The 21,962-nt window shown below is 45.2% G+C and overlaps 1 non-coding gene across 1 annotated transcript; it reads right to left on the bottom strand.

The window, feature by feature from the left end:
• Window positions 1-716: 716 nt before the first annotated feature.
• On the bottom strand, window positions 717-822 carry LOC117133167. The gene has a single exon (XR_004457008.1). It is a non-coding gene; the product is annotated as a small nucleolar RNA R71 (small nucleolar RNA).
• Window positions 823-21,962: the final 21,140 nt, after the last annotated feature.

Genomic DNA, 21,962 nt, shown 5'->3' with positions numbered 1-21,962 from the left:
TCATTTCGAACGCACCATCCGTAGAGGTCAACGTACCACATCGCTCGACGCAACCACTTCTTCGTCGATCGATACGCACAATCAACCGTCGACCGACACCAGACCATCATCGTCGATCGATCCAAATCGTTCGACAACGATCGATACTACACCGTGTACGTCGATCGATACCGTGTCGTCAAAAATGGTAAACATTATTATCCTAACTCAGGACGAGAACGCAAACCTGTATGACGAGGCCGTTCATCTGCGTAATGCAACAGGTCAGAAAATAGATGCTCAGGGAACTGTAATCCCTGATGCTGATGCTACAGGAGCTGCTCAACCTGTAGATGAGGACGCTCGGTCAAAACCACTGGCCGACTACAATCGCCCAGATGAGTACTATTCCAACAGATCAGCTATTCGACTTCCGGAGATCCAGAAGCAGAATTTCGAGCTGAAGCCTCAATACTACACTCTCGTGTCGCACATACCCTACTCTGGGTTACCGCACGAGCATCCTATGGACCATTTGGAACGGTTCGAGGATCTAATCGCAGCCATTCGGATGGAAGGAGTCCCCGAAGATTACCTGCTGTGCAAGCTCTTCAGATACACGCTGAATGGAGAAGCGATGCACTGGCTTAGGCAGCAACCCACAGGATCTTTAACATCCTGGAGCGACATCAAGAATGCTTTCTTACGAAACTTCTTCGATGAGGCGCGCGCTGAAGAACTTCGGAACAAAATTTCCACATTCTCGCAGAAGGCTGGAGAGTCCTTCAAAGATGCGTGGATTAGATTTAGGTTCTTCCAGCGAGACTGTCCACACCACGGATTTAACGAAGTGCAGCTGCTAAGCACTTTCTTCCGAGGTCTCGCCTTACAGTATCAAATGGCCCTTGATACGGCGAGTGAAGGAAACTTCACTACTCGGAATCCGTTGGAAGCTGTGAGACTTATCGAAAACCTTGCTAACAGCAGCAGCACCAAAAACACTGACTCTGAACGGAAGAAGTCTGTAGCCTCTATCGAGAAGGAACAGATGGACGAATTAAGAGCTAAGTTAGATGTGGTGCACGAGCTTCTTAGGAAGCAAGTCTGTTCAGCTGAAGGAGAAGTAACAGATACGGAAGGAGAAGAAAACGTGAATTACATCGGAGGTACCGGATTCCAGAAATTTGGAAACCAGGGCAGAAACAGAAACTTCTTTGGAAATGGCCAAAAAAGTAACCAAAATTCACAATTTCAAAAATCCTTCAACAACAGCAAGAGCTACTCAAACTCTTACTACCAAAATCCACCACGCCAGACTCAGGAAAGCAAGATCGAAGAGATGCTTGATCTAGTACTGTTGGGACAACAACAAATCACCGTGGATTTCAACGGTAAGATAGACTCTGCCTACAACAATCTGAACAACAAAATCGAGACCTTAGGGACTCAGGTGAGAAAACTTGAAACCCAAGTAATTCAGACGGGCGAGACTATAAAGAGGCAAGAAGCTTTCGCTAGAGAGGCAGGAGCCGACAAAGGAAAACACCACGTAAATGCCATCATAGATGATGATTTCTGGCAAGTGGTGAGAAATGAAAAGCTCGAGGAAGGAGATTTCAAAATCGAAAGCTCCATGAGTCTCGGCGGATCCCAATGGTGTCGACCGATGTCGATGAACTCGCATCGATCGACAGACCATGATGAAGATCGATGGACGGATTACTCCAGTCATCGATCGACGTCGTCTGCCAAACCGACTGAATGCAATGCGGTTCGAATTCTAACTCATGAAGAATTTACAGCTAAGCATCCTCTCGATTCGGGAGCAACACATAGTTTTGTAGCTTCCGAAGTAGATCCAGATTCGATGGAGAATTCACTAAGGTGAATTTATCCATTCCCGTTCTAACTCCCGGAGATCAAGTTCTTGAAATTGAAGGCTGTATTCTAAGAGTTCCAATCAATTTTCCAAGATATGGTTTTTCCGGCTCATTTGTTAGTTCTCCCATTAGAGAGGTACGAGGTAATCTTAGGGATGGATTGACTGTCAAGTTACCAAGCTCACCTTGATTGTGGTCGAGGGGAGAATGTTTTCGAGATAGATACCCAACCCCATTTAGCTTACCACGGCATAGTACCAAGTGTTGGAGCGTCATTAGTGTCAGCACTGAGAATTAAAAACCTTTTGGAGAAGGGTGAAGAAGTATACTTAGTGACCTTAGTTGCTGGACCAGTAGAAGACGAGAAAGACCAGAACATGGAAGAAATACCAGTAGTTAGAGAATATGAGGACGTGTTAAAGGCATTAGAGGGATTGCCACCGTCTAGGAGTAACCCCTTTAGTATAACCTTAGAACCCGGGTCCGCTGCAATAGCAAAGGCACCATACCGAATTGTCGCTAGAGTTGGAGAAGTAGCCTATAGACTAGAACTTCCACCCGATATGCTTATGCATCCAGTAATTCATGTATCGATGCTGCGTAAGCATATACCAGATCCGAATATGGTTGAGCCGCAGCGACCAGAGAACTTGCAACCTAACCTCACCTATCCTGAAGGTGCTTTGCGAATAGGCGAACATCGTTTCAATAAAAATAAGAATAGGGAAATTTTGCAAGTTCAAGTATTTTAGGAAAAGCGACTGAGAGTTGTCATAACATGGGAGGATGAAGATAAGTTCCGAGTTGATTACCCAGAACTCTTCTCAGATACCCCAGTCGTCCAGTAAAGGGTGTATACTTGTATTTTGAGAATTCAGAGACGAATTCTTTTAAGGGGGGGGGGGGGGGGGGGGGGGGGGGGGGGGAGAGTGTAAAAATCCTCACGAGCCAATAAATTTTTGGTCGAAAAAAATCTCGCTTGAGCAGTTTTTAGTTGGTTCGACCATGATTAATAAAAATAAAAATCGACCCGGTAGATTAATTTCTCGACGGGACTGTCTTGTGGTCGAAAGACCTTCACTTGATAGTTTGGCCGAGTCCTAAATAGTTTGGCCGAGTCCTAAATATTTTGGTCGAATTTTTATTAAGCTGGACGAGACTTTCCGAGAACAAGACGAGACACAAAGACAAGGAATAGTTGGTTGAAAATTATTTAAAATTATCAATCAACTGCCTAATTAATTTTGGACCAGACTCATGTCTTCCACCAGCCTGCTTGTTCAGTATTCAGTCACTTGACTTGCACCTGCCTGCTTACTTAGCTTCTTCAGTAAATGGCACATGACAATCACAGGCTGCCTGTGTGCTTGCTTCCTCCTTTAATTATTTATGATTGGCTGGAAACTGCTTCATGGGAGGGAAAGGACAGTATGGTGTTGATGATGAAACAGGTTGCCAGCTGTTTGCTCTCAGCCAAGCTTGGTTATGAGCTAAACCCTCATATGAAGTAACCTCAGGTTGTATTAAACTCTTCTCCAGCTGCTTCCCACGTTTTTAAACCTACAGAAAAACCTAGAGAATTTCAGAGAGAAAGAGAGAAAGAAGAACAGAAAAATCAGTGAGAAAAATCAGGAAAATAAATCAAGAAAAAATTGGTGGTGATCTAATCTTCAACCCTAGCTCAGTTTGGTTCTTGAGAAAGATCAGAAGGTGAGATTTTTAAATAAAACCCTAGACCTAGTTGATTTCAGATCATGATCAGACCTTGATCTTTCTCTTTGATCAGTCCAGCCACAAGCTTACCTTGGAGAAGAGGATTAGCTGAGGCCATCTAGTCCTTTGGTTTGTCTTGGTAAGCTTTGGTCTCCTAGCCTCAGTCAGTATCTGATCAGAACAGTTCATGGCTACCTTAGATTTTGGTCGGATCAGTTGTATAAGTTATGACAGAGTTCAGTTCTTGTTTAGTTTCGGTTTGAATTCATCTCTTAAAACAGTTTGCTAAGCTGTTATGGATTGATTGGACTTAAACCAAACTGAAATCAGTCTGATCTTGTCCTGAACTGTTGTTAACTGAATATAACTGAACTGATCTGATCTGGTATGAGAGGAACCGTGTTTGAACTGAATTGATTTAAGTAGTTTAGCCTGAACCGAACTGTCAGATTGTTGATGTTCTGAACCAAACCTTGATCTGTTTTGATCAGCTAAGGTATGGAGCTTTGCTAGTCCCATCCTGTCCTTTCATCCTTGTTCAAGAGGAACTCAAGTCTTGTCCAAGCAAGTTTCAAGACTGTTCTTTAGGTGAGTCTAGACAGAAGATGAGATAGATCATGAATGAGTACATGATTGACTTTAAATTGTAGTATCTCAATTATATAGTAAAGTCTTTGAATCCTTTAAGAAGTGTATGGTGTTTACTTAGTGTAAACACTTACACTTGAAGATTAATCAAAAGGTTAAAGTGAGGTTAATCATAATCATAGTACTTGTTCTCAAGTACTAATCTTAATTATGAAATAATCATGGTTTTGATTATGAATTCATCTTGGTTTAATTGAGAATTAATCTGAGATTAATGAAGGAGTAATCATGATTAATTTAGTACTAATCTTGGATTAATTAAAGATTAATATGAGATTAATTAAGGATTAATCTAGGATTAATTAAGAGTTAATTATGATTAATTATGGATTAGTTTTTGAATAATTATGGAAGTAAAATCATGTGAATTCTTGTTATATTCACTATCCCTAAAGCCCCCGCATTACCGTGACTTGGTCCTGCGAACGGAACAAGGTCATGAAGACACGATGATGGGGTAGCTCCCTGGAGACCGTGTACTGCATGACGATGCAGTGTCGGATTGTTCATACCGGACATTCGACAATGATGGTGATGCTAACTCACTAGTCTCGGTTAGCCTTAGTTGTTTCTCGGGTCTAGTATATATATTGTATTATATGAGTATGGTAACCGGCGGGTGTTGTGGAAGTGATGTTTAAAATAAGAATTCACAATGATGATCGATATTAAAGTATAGTACTAGTACTTGCATGATCATGTATATGCATTTGATAACTGTTTCGTTTATTATTGATTGTGTTGTGATTCTAGATTCACTGAGTAAATTAGTTGCTCATGACTCATTCGTGTGTGCAGGTAACCCTTACGCGGGAGACACTTTACTTTTTGGACGGAAGGAACAGCCAACCAGTGGTAGTATTTTGTTGTCCTTGCAACGTACCTTTTGATGTTTATTTACTTAAAACGTTGTTGGGCAATAGGCCATAGGATAAAACTATAACACTTTGTAAGATGTTTAAAGTAAATAAATAATGTATAAAAGATGTTTATAAATCACGAGTTCTCATATGATATTAGTCCTTGTCTGGGACGAACTAACTATCGAATATTGCTTTATCGGGTTGAAAAGCCTAGATTAATATCCGATAGGAGCGTCTGTGTTCTTTGGTTGTTGGGCTATGGCGATCGGATTTATTTCGAGAACCTCGGGTCGACCATCAGGGAACATCGACCGTGTCATTTCCGGTTTATCTATGATCGGGGGTGTCACAGATCGTGACTGTTATTTGTGGAGCTCAGGAAAAACTGGGAGAGGAGCTCAAATCATTGGTAGAAGATACACATCAACCTTTGGATAGAGGCTACAATGAGCTTTTCAGAAGTATGGTAGAAATGAGGACATAAATTGAGAGTTTACGACAGCAACTTGAGAAAGAAGCCACGACCTCAGCATCGATCGACGCACCACATGCACCATCGATCGACGTCAGTCTTCCGACAGCCCAGATCCCTGCAGAACCTCAATGTTCAGCAGAACACAAGGATAAATGGGAAGTCTCATACATCAACACGAGGATAAACAACGTGTACTACCCTCTCAACAACAACGTGGACTGGCTGAGCACTAAAATCGAGCTACTACAGCAAGATCTGGACACCATTCGCAAGAAGGACCAACAACCAGCCACATCGATCGACGTGTGTACCATCACATCGCTCGACGCTAAGATCTCAGCCATGGATGATAGGCTGCAGACTTACGAGGACATGCATGACCGCTTTGTATCACCAGTCATGCTATATTTAAACAAATTGTCTAGTCAAATACTTCATGCCCAAAAGGGATATTGATAAAATTACTAATCAAAGTTTTTTGCAGGCAAACTCATTTTCGATCGACAGGCTACAAGGGCCATGGATCGATGGCAAGAATCATGTGGAGTTACTTCCCTACACATCAGCAGAGGTTGACAAGATCACATCCAAGATCTACACTGCTATAGACACCATGGAGGAACGACTTGATAACGCTGTGATGACATCTACTTTCCATTCGACAACAGAATCGGTGGACTAGACAGCCACGCAGAATGGCTACAGAAAGAAGTCAAAACCATTCAGAGGCAACTCGCAGCTCAACACCAGATATCAGCATCGATCGACAGAAATCGAGCGAAATTGCTCGATGGTAAGTCGCCGAGATCGACCGACGAACACTTAATCGCATCGATCGACGCCGAGTCTACACCAGCCGGCGAGCAGCTGATACAAAAAACAATGCATGAGGAACTGACAGAACTTTCAGCATACGCCTATGACAACATAGGCTGGCACCAGGTCAGCATTGACAACGTTCAAGATAGGCTACAGAACATCTCCAATGTACTTAAGAAGATGGATGACAAGTGGACAAGAAATGATGAGGCCACAAGAAGTTTCATTGCATCTTGGTCCAGAATGTGCAGAGATGACGTGGATGCTTGTTTTCCAACAAGCAGCTGTTTATCCACCAAATAGCCAATCACTACCACAGTCAAGCTAAATGACTATAACCAAGCACTTAGTGGGAAGCAACCTACTATTAGGTATTTTATTTTGGTTTTATTAGCTAGCATTTACTTACTTTTGTTTTATTTCTTTCAGATTTAGGAGACCCAACTAGGAGGACCTGAATATCAACCGCCGACGAGACGTCGACATCGCTCGACATAGACAAACACACGACGATCGATGCAACATTTTCACATCGATCGATATCTAATCCGGTCAGATGTATCTTCCTTACTTGACTCAAGAGAGAGAAAATTAGAGAGAGAGAGAAATTAGGAACTAACTTTTACCTGCAGTTCCAGATACTTGTCTGAAATCTTTGCATCCTATGATCGATACTCCCAAGGTAAAGCATTCATTTTATATTTATGCTAAGAAATGAAGTCAGTAGAGGGGATGTCAGACGTGAATTAATGAGTTGTGTTATGTTAGAAATGGTTGCTAAGCTAGGATATTGCATAATGTGCTTCTGTGATTAGGACTTTTTAGATGTGGTTGCAAAATTGTTGAGGAAAAGATTTCTATGCTTTAAAATCTGTAGTCCCTAATATTTTCAAACCTCTTTCAGAGAGACTGCATGTATGTTTTGCTTGAGGACAAGCAAAAGGGTAAGTCTGGGGGAGTTGATATACCTTGGATTTGACTTGTTTTCATCCATGGTATATAGGTGTTTTACTATATATATATCTATGTTTTCTACTCTTCTAGGTATGTTTTCAGGTTCAGGTGCATTTCGGAGTAAAGCTATGACTTTGGAGCATTTTGGAGCTTAAAAGACATTTCATCCGAGCTGACCATGTAGGGTCGACGAGAGGAAGAACAATCGATCGATGCACATCCAGTGCTGTCGATCGACACCATGAGATGCCTCGACAAATGAAGATTAATATCGATCGATGTACACAAGTACCATCGATCGATGTCGAGACATTGGACATGCGACATTTTGGATCCAGCGGACTTGAAGCCCAAGTCCAAGCTAAATTACGAAAATGCCCTGACGAGTTTTTAACCTAGTAGATTATATACTGCCTAAGTGTTTTGACGGCAGAGAGAGCTTTTTGTTACAGTTTTACTTTGAGAGAGAGAGAGAGTTTTGGAGAGAAGATCACTCGTGATTGGAACTCCTTGTTTTCATTTCTTTTCATCTATACTATGAATTTCCATTTCTTCATTGTCATGAATTGCTTTGCTATGTCTGAGTAGTTCATTTATTAGATCCAGGGTTCAGATAGGTTTGTGGGATTAGCCCCAAACTATAGATCTGCCTTGTTGTGATATTCATGATAGATTTGTATTCATTGCTTGTTTTAGCCTTTCTAACTAGAACATGATCATAGGATTGCATACTCAAGCACCCTTGTTATCCCATCCTGACATCTATCTATCATATTAGGACTGCTAGAGAGGGCTAACTTCCAATTTAGTATCTTAATAGGGCATATCATACTCGCACATAGGCCTGGCTAGAACCCGTCGATCGATGTCCTCAACTGACTATCGGTCGACGTAGGTAAAGGTGTATCGGTCGACGTCCCTATAGGACCATCGATCGACACTCTTTCGTTGTCAACATACTAATCGTTGAGACACGAGATCTAGTTTGTTAACCAGTAAAACATGCGACAGCTGATCACTGAGTTAAGCGGTTGAGCTCTAACATATCATGCATGCAACAAATAGGCATCTACAGATATTATAATCTCCAACACCTGAATAGTTCCATGCGTCTAATATCATTTCCAGCCAAGTTACATTTACTATTTACTTCGCTTGTTACTATTAGTATTTCATTTAAACATTTACAACTCTTAGAATTAATAAACACTAGATTTAATTGTTCCCTAGCTCCTTGTGGATTCGATCCCTAAGTACTACATTTGAACCTCTTTTGATGAGAGTAACACTCCTTAGAGTAATTTAAGTGGTATCAAACGCCAAGCACGGCCTAGAGGCAGCCAAGCAAAAACATCTGCTCCTAGGAAAAGACGAGATAAGATTCACGGCCAAGGAGTAGGAGAAACTCCTTTCTCCGCATCAGGACGCCTTGGTCATATCGCTCACTGTAGCGAACTGCCTGGTAAAAAGGATACTAGTAGACAATGGAAGCTCCGACAACATCATCTTCCAGGCTGCATACAAGGACCTGGGGCTGGAAGAAAGCACTCTAACTCGGAGGATAACCCCCCTTATAGGGTTCAGTGGGGAAGTCAAGCAAACCGCCGGGGAAGTAACCTTGCCCGTATACGCCGCAGGAGTCAACATGTCAACCAAGTTCCTCGTTGTTGACTGTGACTCGTCTTACAACATGATCCTAGGACGGCCCTGGATCCACGGCATGGGGGCCGTCCCCTCGACTCTTCACCAAATGGTGAAATTCCCTACACCCTGGGGGATAAAGGCGATCAGAGGGGATCAGGAATATTCCCGCTCCTGCTACCAGACCACGCTGAAAGGAAAGACCAAGGTCTTATAGCAATTACAGAGCAAGCCTCTGGTTCATCACACCGAGGAATCGGAGGTAGAGGAAATGGATCGGTTCCATTAACCGAAGGAGATCAGACCCGACATCTCAAGATCGGTTCCAAGCTGAGCGAAGGATTGAGAAGAAGATTGATAGACTTCCTCAGGTCCAACTCCGACTGCTTTGCTTGTTTCCACGCTGATATGCCTGGGATCAATACGGAAATCATCATGCACAAGCTGCAGCTGGACCCCCTACATCAACCCGTCAGACAAAATAGAAGGAAGTTTTCCCCCGAGATAGACACGATCATCAACAATGAAGTCAAGAGCCTGCTCGGCGTGGGATTCATTCGTGAGGTGCAGTACCCAGAGTGGCTAGCCAACATCGTCGTGGTCAAGAAAAAGAACGGGAAGTGGAGAGTCTGCATCGACTTCATGGATCTAAACAAATCCTATCCAAAGGACCCCTTCCCACTACCTCATATCGACAAGCTGGTGGACGCCACCGCGGGGCATCAGCTGATAAGCTTCATGGACGCGTTTTACGGATACAATCAGATACTTATGCATCCGAAAGACCAGGAGAAAACATCCTCCATGACATCCAGAGGGATCTATTGCTACAAGGTTATGCCCTTCGGCCTAAAGAACGCATGATCAACCTATCAACAGCTGGTGAACATGATGTTCGCGGACCAAATCGGGAGAACCATGGAGGTCTACATCGATGACATGCTGGTCAAGTCCCTGTAGGCGGAAGACCACATATCTCACCTACAACAAGCCTTCTCCGCCCTCAGGAAATATTACATGAAGCACAACCGGCTAAATGCTCATTCTGGGTAATTTCTGGCAAGTTCCTCGGGTACATCGTAATCCACCGGGGCATCGAGGCCAACCCACAGAAAATCAGGGCCATTCATTTAATCCCTTCCCCGAAGAACGTTAAGGAGGTTCAAAACCTAGCGGGAAGGATGGCAGCCTTGAGCAGGTTCATCACCAGACTCTCCGACAAATCTCACGCCTTTTTGGAACTCTCAAGAAATTCAAAGATTTCCAGTGGACGGCAGAATGCGAATCCGCTCTCCAAGAGCGAAAATCGTATCTCACCACTCCTCCTCTCCTGTCCAAGCCACTACTCGGTGAAGTCCTGCTGCTATATCTAGCGGTCTCCGAACATGCAGTGAGCGCCGTCTTAGTTCGCGAGGAGGGAAACAAGCAGCTACCAATCTATTACGTAAGAAAGGCTCTCCGGGACATGGAGACCCGATATAGCCACCTAGAGAAGATGGCCTTAACCCTGATAGTCGCCGCTCGGAAGCTCCGACCCTACTTCCAGGCTCATCCAATCGTGGTTGTTACCTCCTTCCCAGTAAAGTTGGTCCTCCACAAACCAGAAGTCTCCGGACGCCTAGCCAAATGGGCCATGGAACTAGGGCAGTACGACGTAATATTTCAACCCGCCATGGCTATAAAGTTACAGGGCCTAGCAGACTTCATGGCTGAGTTCTCCCCTTCCTTGCTCCCAGATTTGGAGCAGGAGGTACGCCTCCAAGGCGAAATTAAGGAAGAGGGAGAATGGATCCTACACGTTGATGGATCCAGCTACGTCAGAGGAGCTGGAGTGGGGATTGTGCTTACCTCTCCAACGGGGAACACAGCCTCAAGGGCCGTGAGATGCAACTTCAAAGAAACCAACAATGAAAGCGAGTATGAGGCCCTAATCGCAGGCCTAACCCTTGCCCATCAAATGGGGGAACAGAACATCCAGGTCTTCGGGACTCCCAGCTGATAATCAACCAGGTACAGGGGGAGTACCAAGCAAAAGAGACAGCATGATCCTGTTGCTGGCGGTCGCTTGTGGGAACCGAAATTCGCACTGTCGATTTCCGTTTAAATAAGGAAACTAGGAAAACCCTAATTTCCCAGAGGACCCGGATATCTGTTAATTACCACACGTCAAGCAATCAGAACACGAGAATAACAACGATAAGAATAAGAAATCGAAAAGAGAGAGCAAAGTAGATCTTTATTCCGAATCTGCGTATGAGCGTTACAACAAGGTATAAGCCTGGGCTCGAGAGCTGTCGGCGAGATTCCTAGTTCTAGCAACCCTAAGACGGCTAAACCTAATTGAGTCGCAGCTCGAAATAACAAAAACGGAAAATTGCCTAAATTGCTCTAAGTGCTAAGTTTGCTCTGAAAAAAGTTTTTTCTCTGCTCCTCGCCTAGGACTCCTTATATACTAGCTCCAAGGTCGGTTTACGCTTTTACTCTTCTGCCCTTAAGCCGTCGTAGCATAAAAATGGAGATATTCCATTTTTTCCGATCTTCACAATTATCTTCAAAACTTCCGTATTTATCCGCAGAAACTTGACATTTATCCTTCCTCGTGGGCCAAGCGTGAACCATGCTGTGGTTCACGGGCTTTTGGTTAGGAAAAATCGTAGGATGGGCCTCGAGTCGTGTTTTAGGTCCCTTTGGGCCGTCTTCCGACTCGACACGTTTACTACGAGTTTTCCGCGGTTTCTAATCCGCGAAGTCTGATCGATGAATTAAAATAGCGGGAAACATGGACTGAGCTTGCTACGGTCTTCGGGAGATAGCATTCGAAGGTTTGACGAGAATGCAAGGACTGGTGTCGTATCGATGTTCGGAAAGGTTTAATCGCTAAACAGCGACCGAACTTTGGCTCGAGCCCGGTCGCTACGTAGCGACCGAGCGGGACGATCGCTCGGTCGCTACGTAGCGACCAAGCGGGACGATCGCTCGGTCACTACATAGCGACCGAGCGGGACGATCGCTCAGTCGCTACGTAGCGACCGAGCTTTGGCTCGAGCTCGGTCGCTACGTAGCGACCGAGCGGGACGATCGCTGGGTCGCTACGTAGCGACCGAGCGGGACGATCGCTGGGTCGCTACGTAGCGACCGAGCGGGACGATTGCTCGGTCGCTACGTAGCGACGGAGCGGGACGATCGCTCGGTTGCTACGTAGCGACCGAGCTTTGGCTCGAGCTCGGTCGCTATGTAGCGACCGAGCGGGACGGTCGCTCGGTCGCTACGTAGCGACCGAGCTTTGGCTCAGGTTTGGTTGCTGCATAGCGATCGGATGGCGTGTATGCATGGTGACCGAGCTTTGTTTGTTCGGTTTGTATCCCAAAGGATACATCTTCGTAAAAACTTCGTATTGGTTATTTTTACGAAAATTACATCTTTTCTTTTACTATCTCTTTCGGAAATACGATCTCCGAGGATTTTCGGGTGGTAATTCCGTCGTAACCGTTTTTGACCCCAACAGTTAGCCCCCCAGCCCGTTAGGATCATGCATCGTAGGATCCTAGCGTGCGGTTAGGCATGTTTGGCAAGTTAGGCGTGATGGATGAAATTAATATCCGAAAGTCCGAGCTCGAATAGTAAATCCTCATGTCTTATAAGAAGGGAGGTAACTTGTTCCATAATGTTTTCACTTTCTTGTCTTTCTCTAAGATCTTTCTTAAGAAAAAAAACTTTCTATCTTTCTCTCCACCCTTTTCCTCTATTCTCTCAAGAGAAGTGTAAAGATGTCGAGCAAGAAAAAGATTGCGAAAAAAGGGTCTTCGTCTGCGAGTCCTTATGAAGAGCTCGTCGTTCCGAAGATGGAGTTCGTGCCTCACTCGGTGCATCCTGCCGAGAACGAGACATGGTGGGTTGCTCGTTATGGCTCGTTGACCCCTCCCAAGGAGAAGCCGTTCCCGGTCCTGGTCCATCGTGGAGTCGAGGAAGAGGATGCGAGCAGGACTACCGACGAGTTTCTCGCGATGATGCGATCGTTCTACCATATCCCGGATGCTGTGGAGCTCCGGGTTCCCCGCCGCGGGGAATGTGCTAACAGCCCCCCGGAGGGTTACTTTACTTGCTATGAGGCGTTCGTAGTGCGTTGTCGCCTATGGTTCCCCATACCCGAAATTCTCGTCCGAGTGCTGGATCGTTTCGAAGTTGCGATAAGTCAGTTGACTCCCCTTGCCATTCAGCATCTTATTGGGATCCTGATCCTAAGCTACGAGCATGGCCTTTCCCTTTCCGTCGATCATTATGAAGCTCTTTTGAGGCTTCAACTTGTCACGGATACGGATAAGCATAGGTTGGTCCCTCGGAAATTTATTTCAGTGGTTAAGAAATTCATTTCGAACTTCAACTCGTGGAAGAAGTTCTTTTTCTTTGTTCGTATAGACGCTGCGTCCGTCGAAGAGAGTTGCATTCCACTGTTCCGGAGGTTGCCGAATGATCGTCCCTTCATCAACCCTCTTGCTCCATTCCCCGAGGACATCATTGCAGTGAGAGATCTTCTCAGGAACAGTCTTTTCTTCTGGACTTCTTTTACGCCGAAGAGGGTTCGGAGGGCATTGAGATTCATGCAACCCGGTCCTGCTTCACCTGCGAACACGGGAAGCGACTCCGAACCTGACGACCAGAATCCCGTCGAAGCTCCAAAAGCTGTGCCGGAGTCGAGCTCTTGGAAGGGAAAAGACGTCGATCTTGGCGACATAGAATTTTTGATGGATGATTCTATGCTTCCAGGATGGGATCCGAACCTTGCTTATGGTGACGTAAGTGGTTCGAGTGAGGCCCCTATTCCGGATTTCGATGATTTCTTTGCTGGACTGCCACCGGGTTTCGATGCTCCTCCTCCTACGAAAGAATCGGCGAGGCCGAGAGTCGTTGCGGAAGGATCTCGCATCATCAATGGGGTTAGTTTTTTGAGAATTTTTTGGTGATTGTCCTATGTATATATTTATAACATGTCAATCGATTTTGCAGGGCCTGAGCTTGCTGGGCTCGGCCATTGAGGCGGGCCATAGAGAAGCCATGGTCTACCGCTTCAAAGCGGAGAAAGCGGAGCGGGATCTCGCTCGTGTGCAAGGCGAGATGTTGGAGCGAGAAGCGCAACTTACTCGTGATCATGCACGGGCAATCCGCAAAGCGGAAAGGAAAGGCAAAAGGGAAATCGTCGAGGTGATGAAGACTCGTGCCTCTCAATTCCAGGTTGAGTATGGGAACCTCAAGAATGCCTTTACCTCGGTGGGTGACTTTCGCGAGTGCCGCGGTTCGGTCGGAAGTCTTTGGAGGACGCGAGCCGATGACTATGTGTTTGAAGAGGAAATGAGCTTGATGAAGAGTGGGATGAACGAACGTGCCCATGCCGAGGCGCTTATCCCTCCGATCGACGAGCGGATTCAAGGGTTCTGGGATTTCATCCCGGGTTCCCCTGATACCGAGGAGGTTCCGACCGGGTTTCCCGATGGTGGCGAGGAAGTGGATCGTCCCGCGGATGCGTTCGGTGCTTCGTTGTCCGGGGACTTTGACTTTGGATTATGAGGGATGGATCAGTTATCCTTTTATCTGTTTTCGGCCGAGTGTGGCCCTTTGAATTTGGATTTTGTTTAGGCCTAGATGGCCGTATTTGTATTTTCCGGGACTGGCCGTTGGTGGCTTTGAATCCCTTTCCGCTTTACGCGGTTTATTTATATGACGAATGTTTTGTTTCGAGTTTTTCCTAAGTTGGATTGAAGTAAATATGAGTTGTTGTCTCGTATTTAGTTCTGATTAGACGTTCAATCTGTTGGTTCGTTCGTGATTTTCGTAAAAATTTACTTATCTTTACGATTTTCGAGAACATTGAGATACGAACGGAGAGACGTGGTTTAGGATCTCGTATCTTTTAGATATCATGCCTTGAGATGTTTGAGACCAGAGCGTTGGGTTTAGGGCAAGACCTAGGTTTACTTTCGGTTAAGGTTGTGCGGTGACTAGCCGGCTATCGTTTTTCCTGTTGCGATTTCTTCCTGATTCGCATCGATTTAAAGTCCGTGATATGTTCTCGGCTTATATGACTTGTATGGTACGAATCGAGCATCTTCTCAGAATCAACTGGAAGTGCTAAACCAAAATTTCGGATTTTTGTTGTAGCGCTTTTGTCCTTGTGCTGGACTTTGTTAAAGATCAAAAGAGTGATCGAATTGCGTTTGTTTAAGACGGCTGGCGTGTTCGTCGGGGCCAATCGACGAACGAGGTGTAAAGTTTTTGGTGGTCGCGTTTGGACAATTTGTTAGCATTGTCCTCGAATTTTAACTTTTGCGACGTCTCGCAGTTATTTTGAGGATTATACGTGTATTTTTGCGTGTTTGAAAGGCGATAATCTTTACGATTTTTGGGCCGGAAGGGGCCGCAGACAAGAGTCTTAACGTTTTCAGGCGTGTCCTGAAAGTTTCTTTAGTGTTTTACTGAAGCGTAAACGTTTTCGATAAAAAGGACAACGTATATTGTAGTAAAAGTTTTTGAAGTTTCTAAAAACTCGATTACAATAATGAAGATTTTTCTAAGTGGGAGTATACGAGTATACGCACCCACTCCCCCCCCCCCCCCATTTTAGAGAGGGGGATAGCTGAACTCGTCTTTTGACGAGCTGCCTACGTACCCCTTTCGAGGATCAAGCCATCTCGTAGTTCTGTTTCATGCCGCGAGTGTTCTTACTCGGCGGTAGATGTCGCGATGTCCGCCTTGACCGTGTCGATCGTGGCTGGGTCGACGCTATTTTCCGGATGTTCCGGTTGAGTTGTCTCGTGGGCTTCGGATTTATGTCGAGCTTCGACGTCCGATGTGTTTGCGTCGATAGACGATTTTACTTCGTCTTCTCCCGGGGCGCTTTTGGCTGAAGATCGATCTATCTTCGCGCGTTTGCTGTTTGCGGAAGCCGTGATTTGCCTTAACTTATGCTTCGCGAGGAAGCATAGTCGCGACTGTTTTTGGCATCCCCAGATGGCCGCGACTCCGCTCGGAGTTGGGAACTTGAGACCCAGGTGGTAAGTTGACGGAACTGCCTGCATGGCGTTGAGCCATGGGGTTCCCATGATCACGTTGTAGATAGCGGGATGATCGACTACCGCGAATTCGACGATTTTCGTGATCTCCTTGGCCATGACTGGCAATTGGAACGATCCGAGAGTCATCGACACTTCGCCTGAAAAACCCGTGAGTGGTTTTGGCGTTGGAATTACTTCTCCGAGTTCGATACTCATCCGCTTGAGAGTGTCGCGGAAGATTACGTTGACCGTGCTTCCCGTGTCAACGAGTACCCTTCCGACTTCTAAATCTCGTATGACGAGATCTATCACGAGCGGGTCGCAGTGAGGTTGGTCGATACCGCCGGCTTCTTCCTCTGTGAAGGTGATCGAGCAACTTTGGCCGTCTCGAGGAGGAGACCATGTAGGCCAATTTGCACTTGATTCTGCCTTCCGTTGGTAAGCCTTGATGGCCGACACGGTATCGCCGCAGTATTGTGATCCTCCGATGATCATATTGACTCTGCGACGATTGTTATCGTTCCCTTTGTCATCCGGCCTCCTACCGCGTTTATCCCCAGGTTGGTTTCGTTGAGGGGATTTTTCAGCGGGCGGATTTCTATCCGTCTTTGGAGGCCGATCAGAATCGAGGATGAGATCCTTGACGCTAGTTACTTCCGAAAGCTCTCCAGCGAGTAGTTTCGCGGCCAGTCTTGCTCCCAAGACTTTGCAATTGGTCGTGGAGTGTCCTCGGGATTGGTGGAACTCGCAGAAGGTGTTTTCGTCATACTACTACAAGAAAAATGAGTTTTAATAGCAGACCGGAATAGCGTTTTTTTGCGATTGTGCTATGGTTGACATATCCGTTAGTTTTAGATAGCGTTTGTATATTTGGAAACGCTATGATAAAGTAGTATATTTGGAAACGCTATGATAACGTATGGTTTTATATGTAACACTTGAATTTAATAGCAAAACATGATTAAAAATTCTATGTTTGGTTTTTGAATCCCTAAACCCTAAAACAAGTTTTTAAACCTTAAACTCTAAATGCAAACTTTAAACTCTATTTTAACATCAAATCTTAATTTTAACTTCAAATGTTAGATATAAAGTAAAAAAATTAATCTTTTCCAAAAATTTATCTCTAATCTTAAAATCAATATCCCAAACTTTTAACTTTTAAATCCTATTACTCATATATTATTTATTCTAAACTCCAAATTTTAAATATAAACTCTACAAGTAATTAAAAAATTATCAACACTAAAAATTTTATTCTAAAAGTTTAAACTAATCTCTAACACTTAATATTTACAATTTCTAAAAGTATTTATCTCCATATAATATTAAAACTACAATAAAAATATCCATAATTAGTAATCTCCTTCTGCTTAGAAAAAAATATAGTAATCCTCCTACTATTCTTTCATTGGCCGAAACAAAAAGTGTGGATTGCAAAGTGTACACCATTGATTAAATTCATTCAATGGTTCAGATTAATTCAATCTGTGTTTCTTCCTCTTCCTCTCTCGTGTCTTTGTTATACAATCAGACCACAATTCATTATTCTTTATAGTTTCTTTTATTCTTTTTTTTTCAGATCTTAAACAATTTTTTATCTTTGTCTTCTTCACTACAACACCATGTCTCTCTGCGCAGCGTTTTTCTTTCTTCTCTACGATCTCTCTCTCATCTCTTTTGTTTCCTTCTTCAAGGCCAACCTCTCATCTTCTTCTCTGTATCTCATCTCTTCTCTACCTCTGCTCAAGCTTGCCCACGTCTTCTCGTCATGAATCTCGAACTGTCGCGAGTTCTCCATCTCTGCTGTCGCCGTCTTCTTATCTGTCTCCTCCTCTGTTCCGTGACGAAATGACTTCTCCTCCCATACTTTGTGAAAATTATACTCCTCTACTTTGTGACAGCTCTGCTAGATGACGCGTCCTCTGCCTCTTGCCTCCGTGAAGTCTATTTCCCGTGATGTCTCTCTCCCTCTGTGCGCCGCCTCTCCTCCACTCATCTACGCCTCCAAACCTCCTCTCCTCCACAACAAGCCGAAGATGGCTCCTCCTCTGCCACAACCCTACATCTCAACCTCGCTGGAGACAGCTTTGCTTCTCGTCGAAAGTGCCATGGCGGCTCGTTGGAGAACGACCAAATTAGGTTTAGGTGTTAACTGTATAATTTTTGTTTTACGTTTAATTTTTTTAATTATGCTATTTTGTAACTATTTTAATTGTAAACCAAATTCAATTATTTTGTAAATCAAAATTAATATATAATATATATTTTTTTTTTTGTGATTTGTATTTTTTTTGTTTTTTAATAATGTAAATAATAACGAAAATTATACGCTATTAAAACATATTTAATTGCATATATAAAAGCGCTATTGTATATAATCATAAGATAGCAGTTTAAAAAAGCGCTATCTAATGTGCCATACCTACTATGACGGGCGATGATACAGCGTTCCTTAAACCGCTATCGTATCGTTATATAGCTTTTTCGTCCGCTAATAAAACCCATTTTTCTTGTAGTGTACCCTTGATTGCGAGTCCATGTGTTTCCCGTGGTCCGGCCTTGATCCGAATTGATCGCATAGTTATGCGCCCCCTGGAGATCTTCCCCCTCGTGATGGACGTACTTGTCGTTACGAGAGTTTTTCTTTTTCCCCTTCGGATCTGCGTCTTTCGAGGATGGTCTTGCCGGCTTATGTTTTTGCGATAAGACTTTAGTTTCTTCCTCGACTATGATGTAGTCCGTTGCTTTGTGGAGGGCGTCCTGGATCGTTCGTGGTTTGTCGAGAGTTATCCATTTTCTGAATTTCGACTTGTACCAGAGCGTCTTTCTCAGCGCGTCGATGGCCACTTTGTCGCTTATCCCGCTGACACTGGACATTATCAGCTTGAACCGACTGATAAACTTGCGGAGGGGTTCGTCTTCCCTTTGGGAGAGACTCCAGAGGTCAACATCGGAGGTTTCTCTGTCTATGAATACAGAGTACTGTTTGAGGAATTCCGATGCGAGCTGTCGAAAACTCCCGATGGTGTTGCGACGAAGGCGTGCGAACCATTCGAGCGCTGCTCCTTCGAGATTTTCGACGAACAGGCGGCAATAGCCGGCATCTTTTTCGCCGTCCTTCAGTCTTGCTCTTCCCATCGCGATGTGGAAAGCCTGAAGGTGCGCTTTTGGATCGGCCGTACCATCGTACTTCGGTACTTTGAACTTTCCCGGATCGGACACCCTCATGTCCGAAATACGACTGGTAAAGAGGGTCTTTCAAGCTCCTTCCAGCAGTCGATCGATCTCGGGGGCAGCACTAGTAGCATGATGGATTTGATACTTTACGGCTCTCACTTCTGCCGCAGTCTTAGTGATGTAGTCGCGAAGATCGCGGATATCCGATGTCTCGTCAGTAGATTTCCGAGCCTGTCGGCGTTTACTGCGAGTGAGCTCGGTTTGCCTTTCGGCCAGCTCCTCTTGTTCGTTCCAATAGGCGACTTCTTCTTCTTCCGTCATTGGTTTTTCGAACGGGGAGCCTTCCCGAGCGGATCGGCTTCTGGTCCTTCTTGGATGTCTGTCGACATCCTCGTCGGTGTCGTTGGAGACATTGCTAGGATCCAGGTCAATGTGTTCGGCTTCGTTATCCTCCGAGTCCTTTGCAGGGGGCGGAAGATTTTCAGGGTTCCCCTTTTCGATGGGAGATTTCTCGCTAGGGTTTTGACCGGAAGGTCGTTCCTGCGCGAGTCCTGCTCTATCGAGTGGGGTGGCGAAGTCGAGCCTCTTCCCGCGGATTTTGGTGGTTCCGCGGGGACGGATAGCTTGGGTCCTTGCCGTTAAGGTTTCAACCTGTTTGGTCAAGGTATTCACGAGCTTATCCTGTTCTTCCGACCTTTTCTCATAGGTGGCGAACATCTTTTTGAACTCCTCGAGCGTCGCGGTGTTGGCTTGCGCGTTGGCCGCGGATACGTCCGCTACTGGAGTGTGGAGATCGGTGCCGCTGCCTCCGTTAAGAGGAGTTTGCACGTTATCCGCGTCGTTGGTTGACATGTCTGACTGTGTGTGGCTTTTGCGGGTTAGATTGATCCGTAAGGTCCCCTCCTTCTAGCGCCAAACTGTGGGAACCGAAATTCTCACTGTCGATTTTTGTTTAAATAAGGAAACTAGAAAAACCCTAATTTCCCAGAGGATCCGGATATCTGTTAATTACCGCACGTCAAGCAATCAGAACACGAGAATAACAACGATAAGAATAAGAAATCGAAAAGAGAGAGCAAAGTAGATCTTTATTCCGAATCTGCGTATGAGCGTTACAACAAGGTATAAGTCTGGGCTCGAGAGCTGTCGGCGAGATTCCTAGTTCTAGCAACCCTAAGACGGTTAAACCTAATTGAGTCGCAGCTCGAAATAACAAAAACGGAAAATTGTCTAAATTGCTCTAAGTGCTAAGTGTGCTCTGAAAAAAGTTTTTTCTCTGCTCCTCGCCTAGGACTCCTTATATACTAGCTCCAAGGTCGGTTTACGCTTTTACTCTTCTGCCCTTAAGCCGTCATAGCATAAAAATGGAGATATTCCATTTTCCCTATTTTCACAATTATCTTCAAAACTTCCGTATTTATCCGCAGAAACTTGACATTTATCCTTCCTTGTGGACCAAACGTAAACCGTGCTGTGGTTTACGGGCTTTTGGTTAAGAAATCGCAGGATGGGCCTCGAGTCGTGTTTTAGGTCCCTTTGGGCCGTCTTCCGACTCGAAACGTTTACTACGATTTCTTTCGACAAAGAACGAACTTTCGGCGGTTTCTAATCCGCGAAGTTTGATCGATGATTTAGAATAGCGGAAAACAAAGACTGAGCTCGCTACGGTCTTCGGGAGATAGCATTTGAAGGTTTGACGAGAATGCATGGACTGGTGTCGTACCGATGTTCGGAAGAGCTCGGTCGCTACGCAGCGACCAAACTATGGCTCGAACCCGGTCGCTACATAGCGACCGAGCGGAACAAGCGCTCGGTCGCTACGTAGCGACCGAGCTTGGCTCGGGCTCGGTCGCTACGTAGCGACCGAGCGAGACGGACGCTCGGTCGCTACGTAGCGACCGAGCTGTGTGCATGCTTGGTCGCCGCGTATCAATGGAGCTTGGCTTGTCCGCGGTCTGATTTCCATACTCGAGCTTGTCCGCGGCCAATTTGGATACATGTCCGTTGCCTTCGGACAATCGGTATTTAGTGGTTCGATTGAGATTTGGACGAGATTTTACTGCAAGGCTCTTCGTAAAGATATCTTTACGAAGATTACTTTTCGTAAAAACGTTTATGCTGATTTTTACGGACTTTCAGACATTGATTCCGTCGTGACCGATTTTGACCCCAACAGACCCCAGTTCACGAGCCACAACTTCAAGGAGTTCTGCAAGGACTGGGGCATAAAACTAACTTTCACCACACCTCGACACCCCCAGTCTAACGGACAAGCCGAGTCCATGAAAAAAACTGTGGTCAACATGCTTAAAAAGCGACTGGAGGGCTCTCACGGGAAGTGGGCGGAAGAACTACACGGAGTCCTCTGGGCCTACCGGACCACTCCCAAAACAGCAACAGAAGAAACCCCTTACTCGCTAGTCTACGGCTCTGAGGCCATTGTACTTATAGAGATGCGTGTAAAAAACAACAGTCTCCGGATCTACCTCTCAGGAGGAGAATAACAAGCTTATGGCGCTAAGCCTCGACCTGCTCGACAAAAAAACAGAGGCCACTTAGCTGAGAAACTGGTCCTACCAGCAAGATGTCGCCAGGACGTATAACCAGAAAGTCAGAAACATAACCTTCCAGCAAGGGGACTGGGTTCTACGACGAGCAGAGAAAACGACGGGGAAACTCACCCCAGGGTGGGAAGGACCCTATAAGGTCATTGAGGTGCGGAGAGCAGGCGCCTACAGGCTGCAAGATAGCAAAGGTAAAATAC

This window comes from Brassica rapa, chromosome A03, assembly GCF_000309985.2.
Source record: "Brassica rapa cultivar Chiifu-401-42 chromosome A03, CAAS_Brap_v3.01, whole genome shotgun sequence".
NCBI lineage: Eukaryota > Viridiplantae > Streptophyta > Magnoliopsida > Brassicales > Brassicaceae > Brassica > Brassica rapa.
Note: the sequence above shows the minus strand (reverse complement) of the source record. Positions and strands in the feature narration are given on the sequence as shown.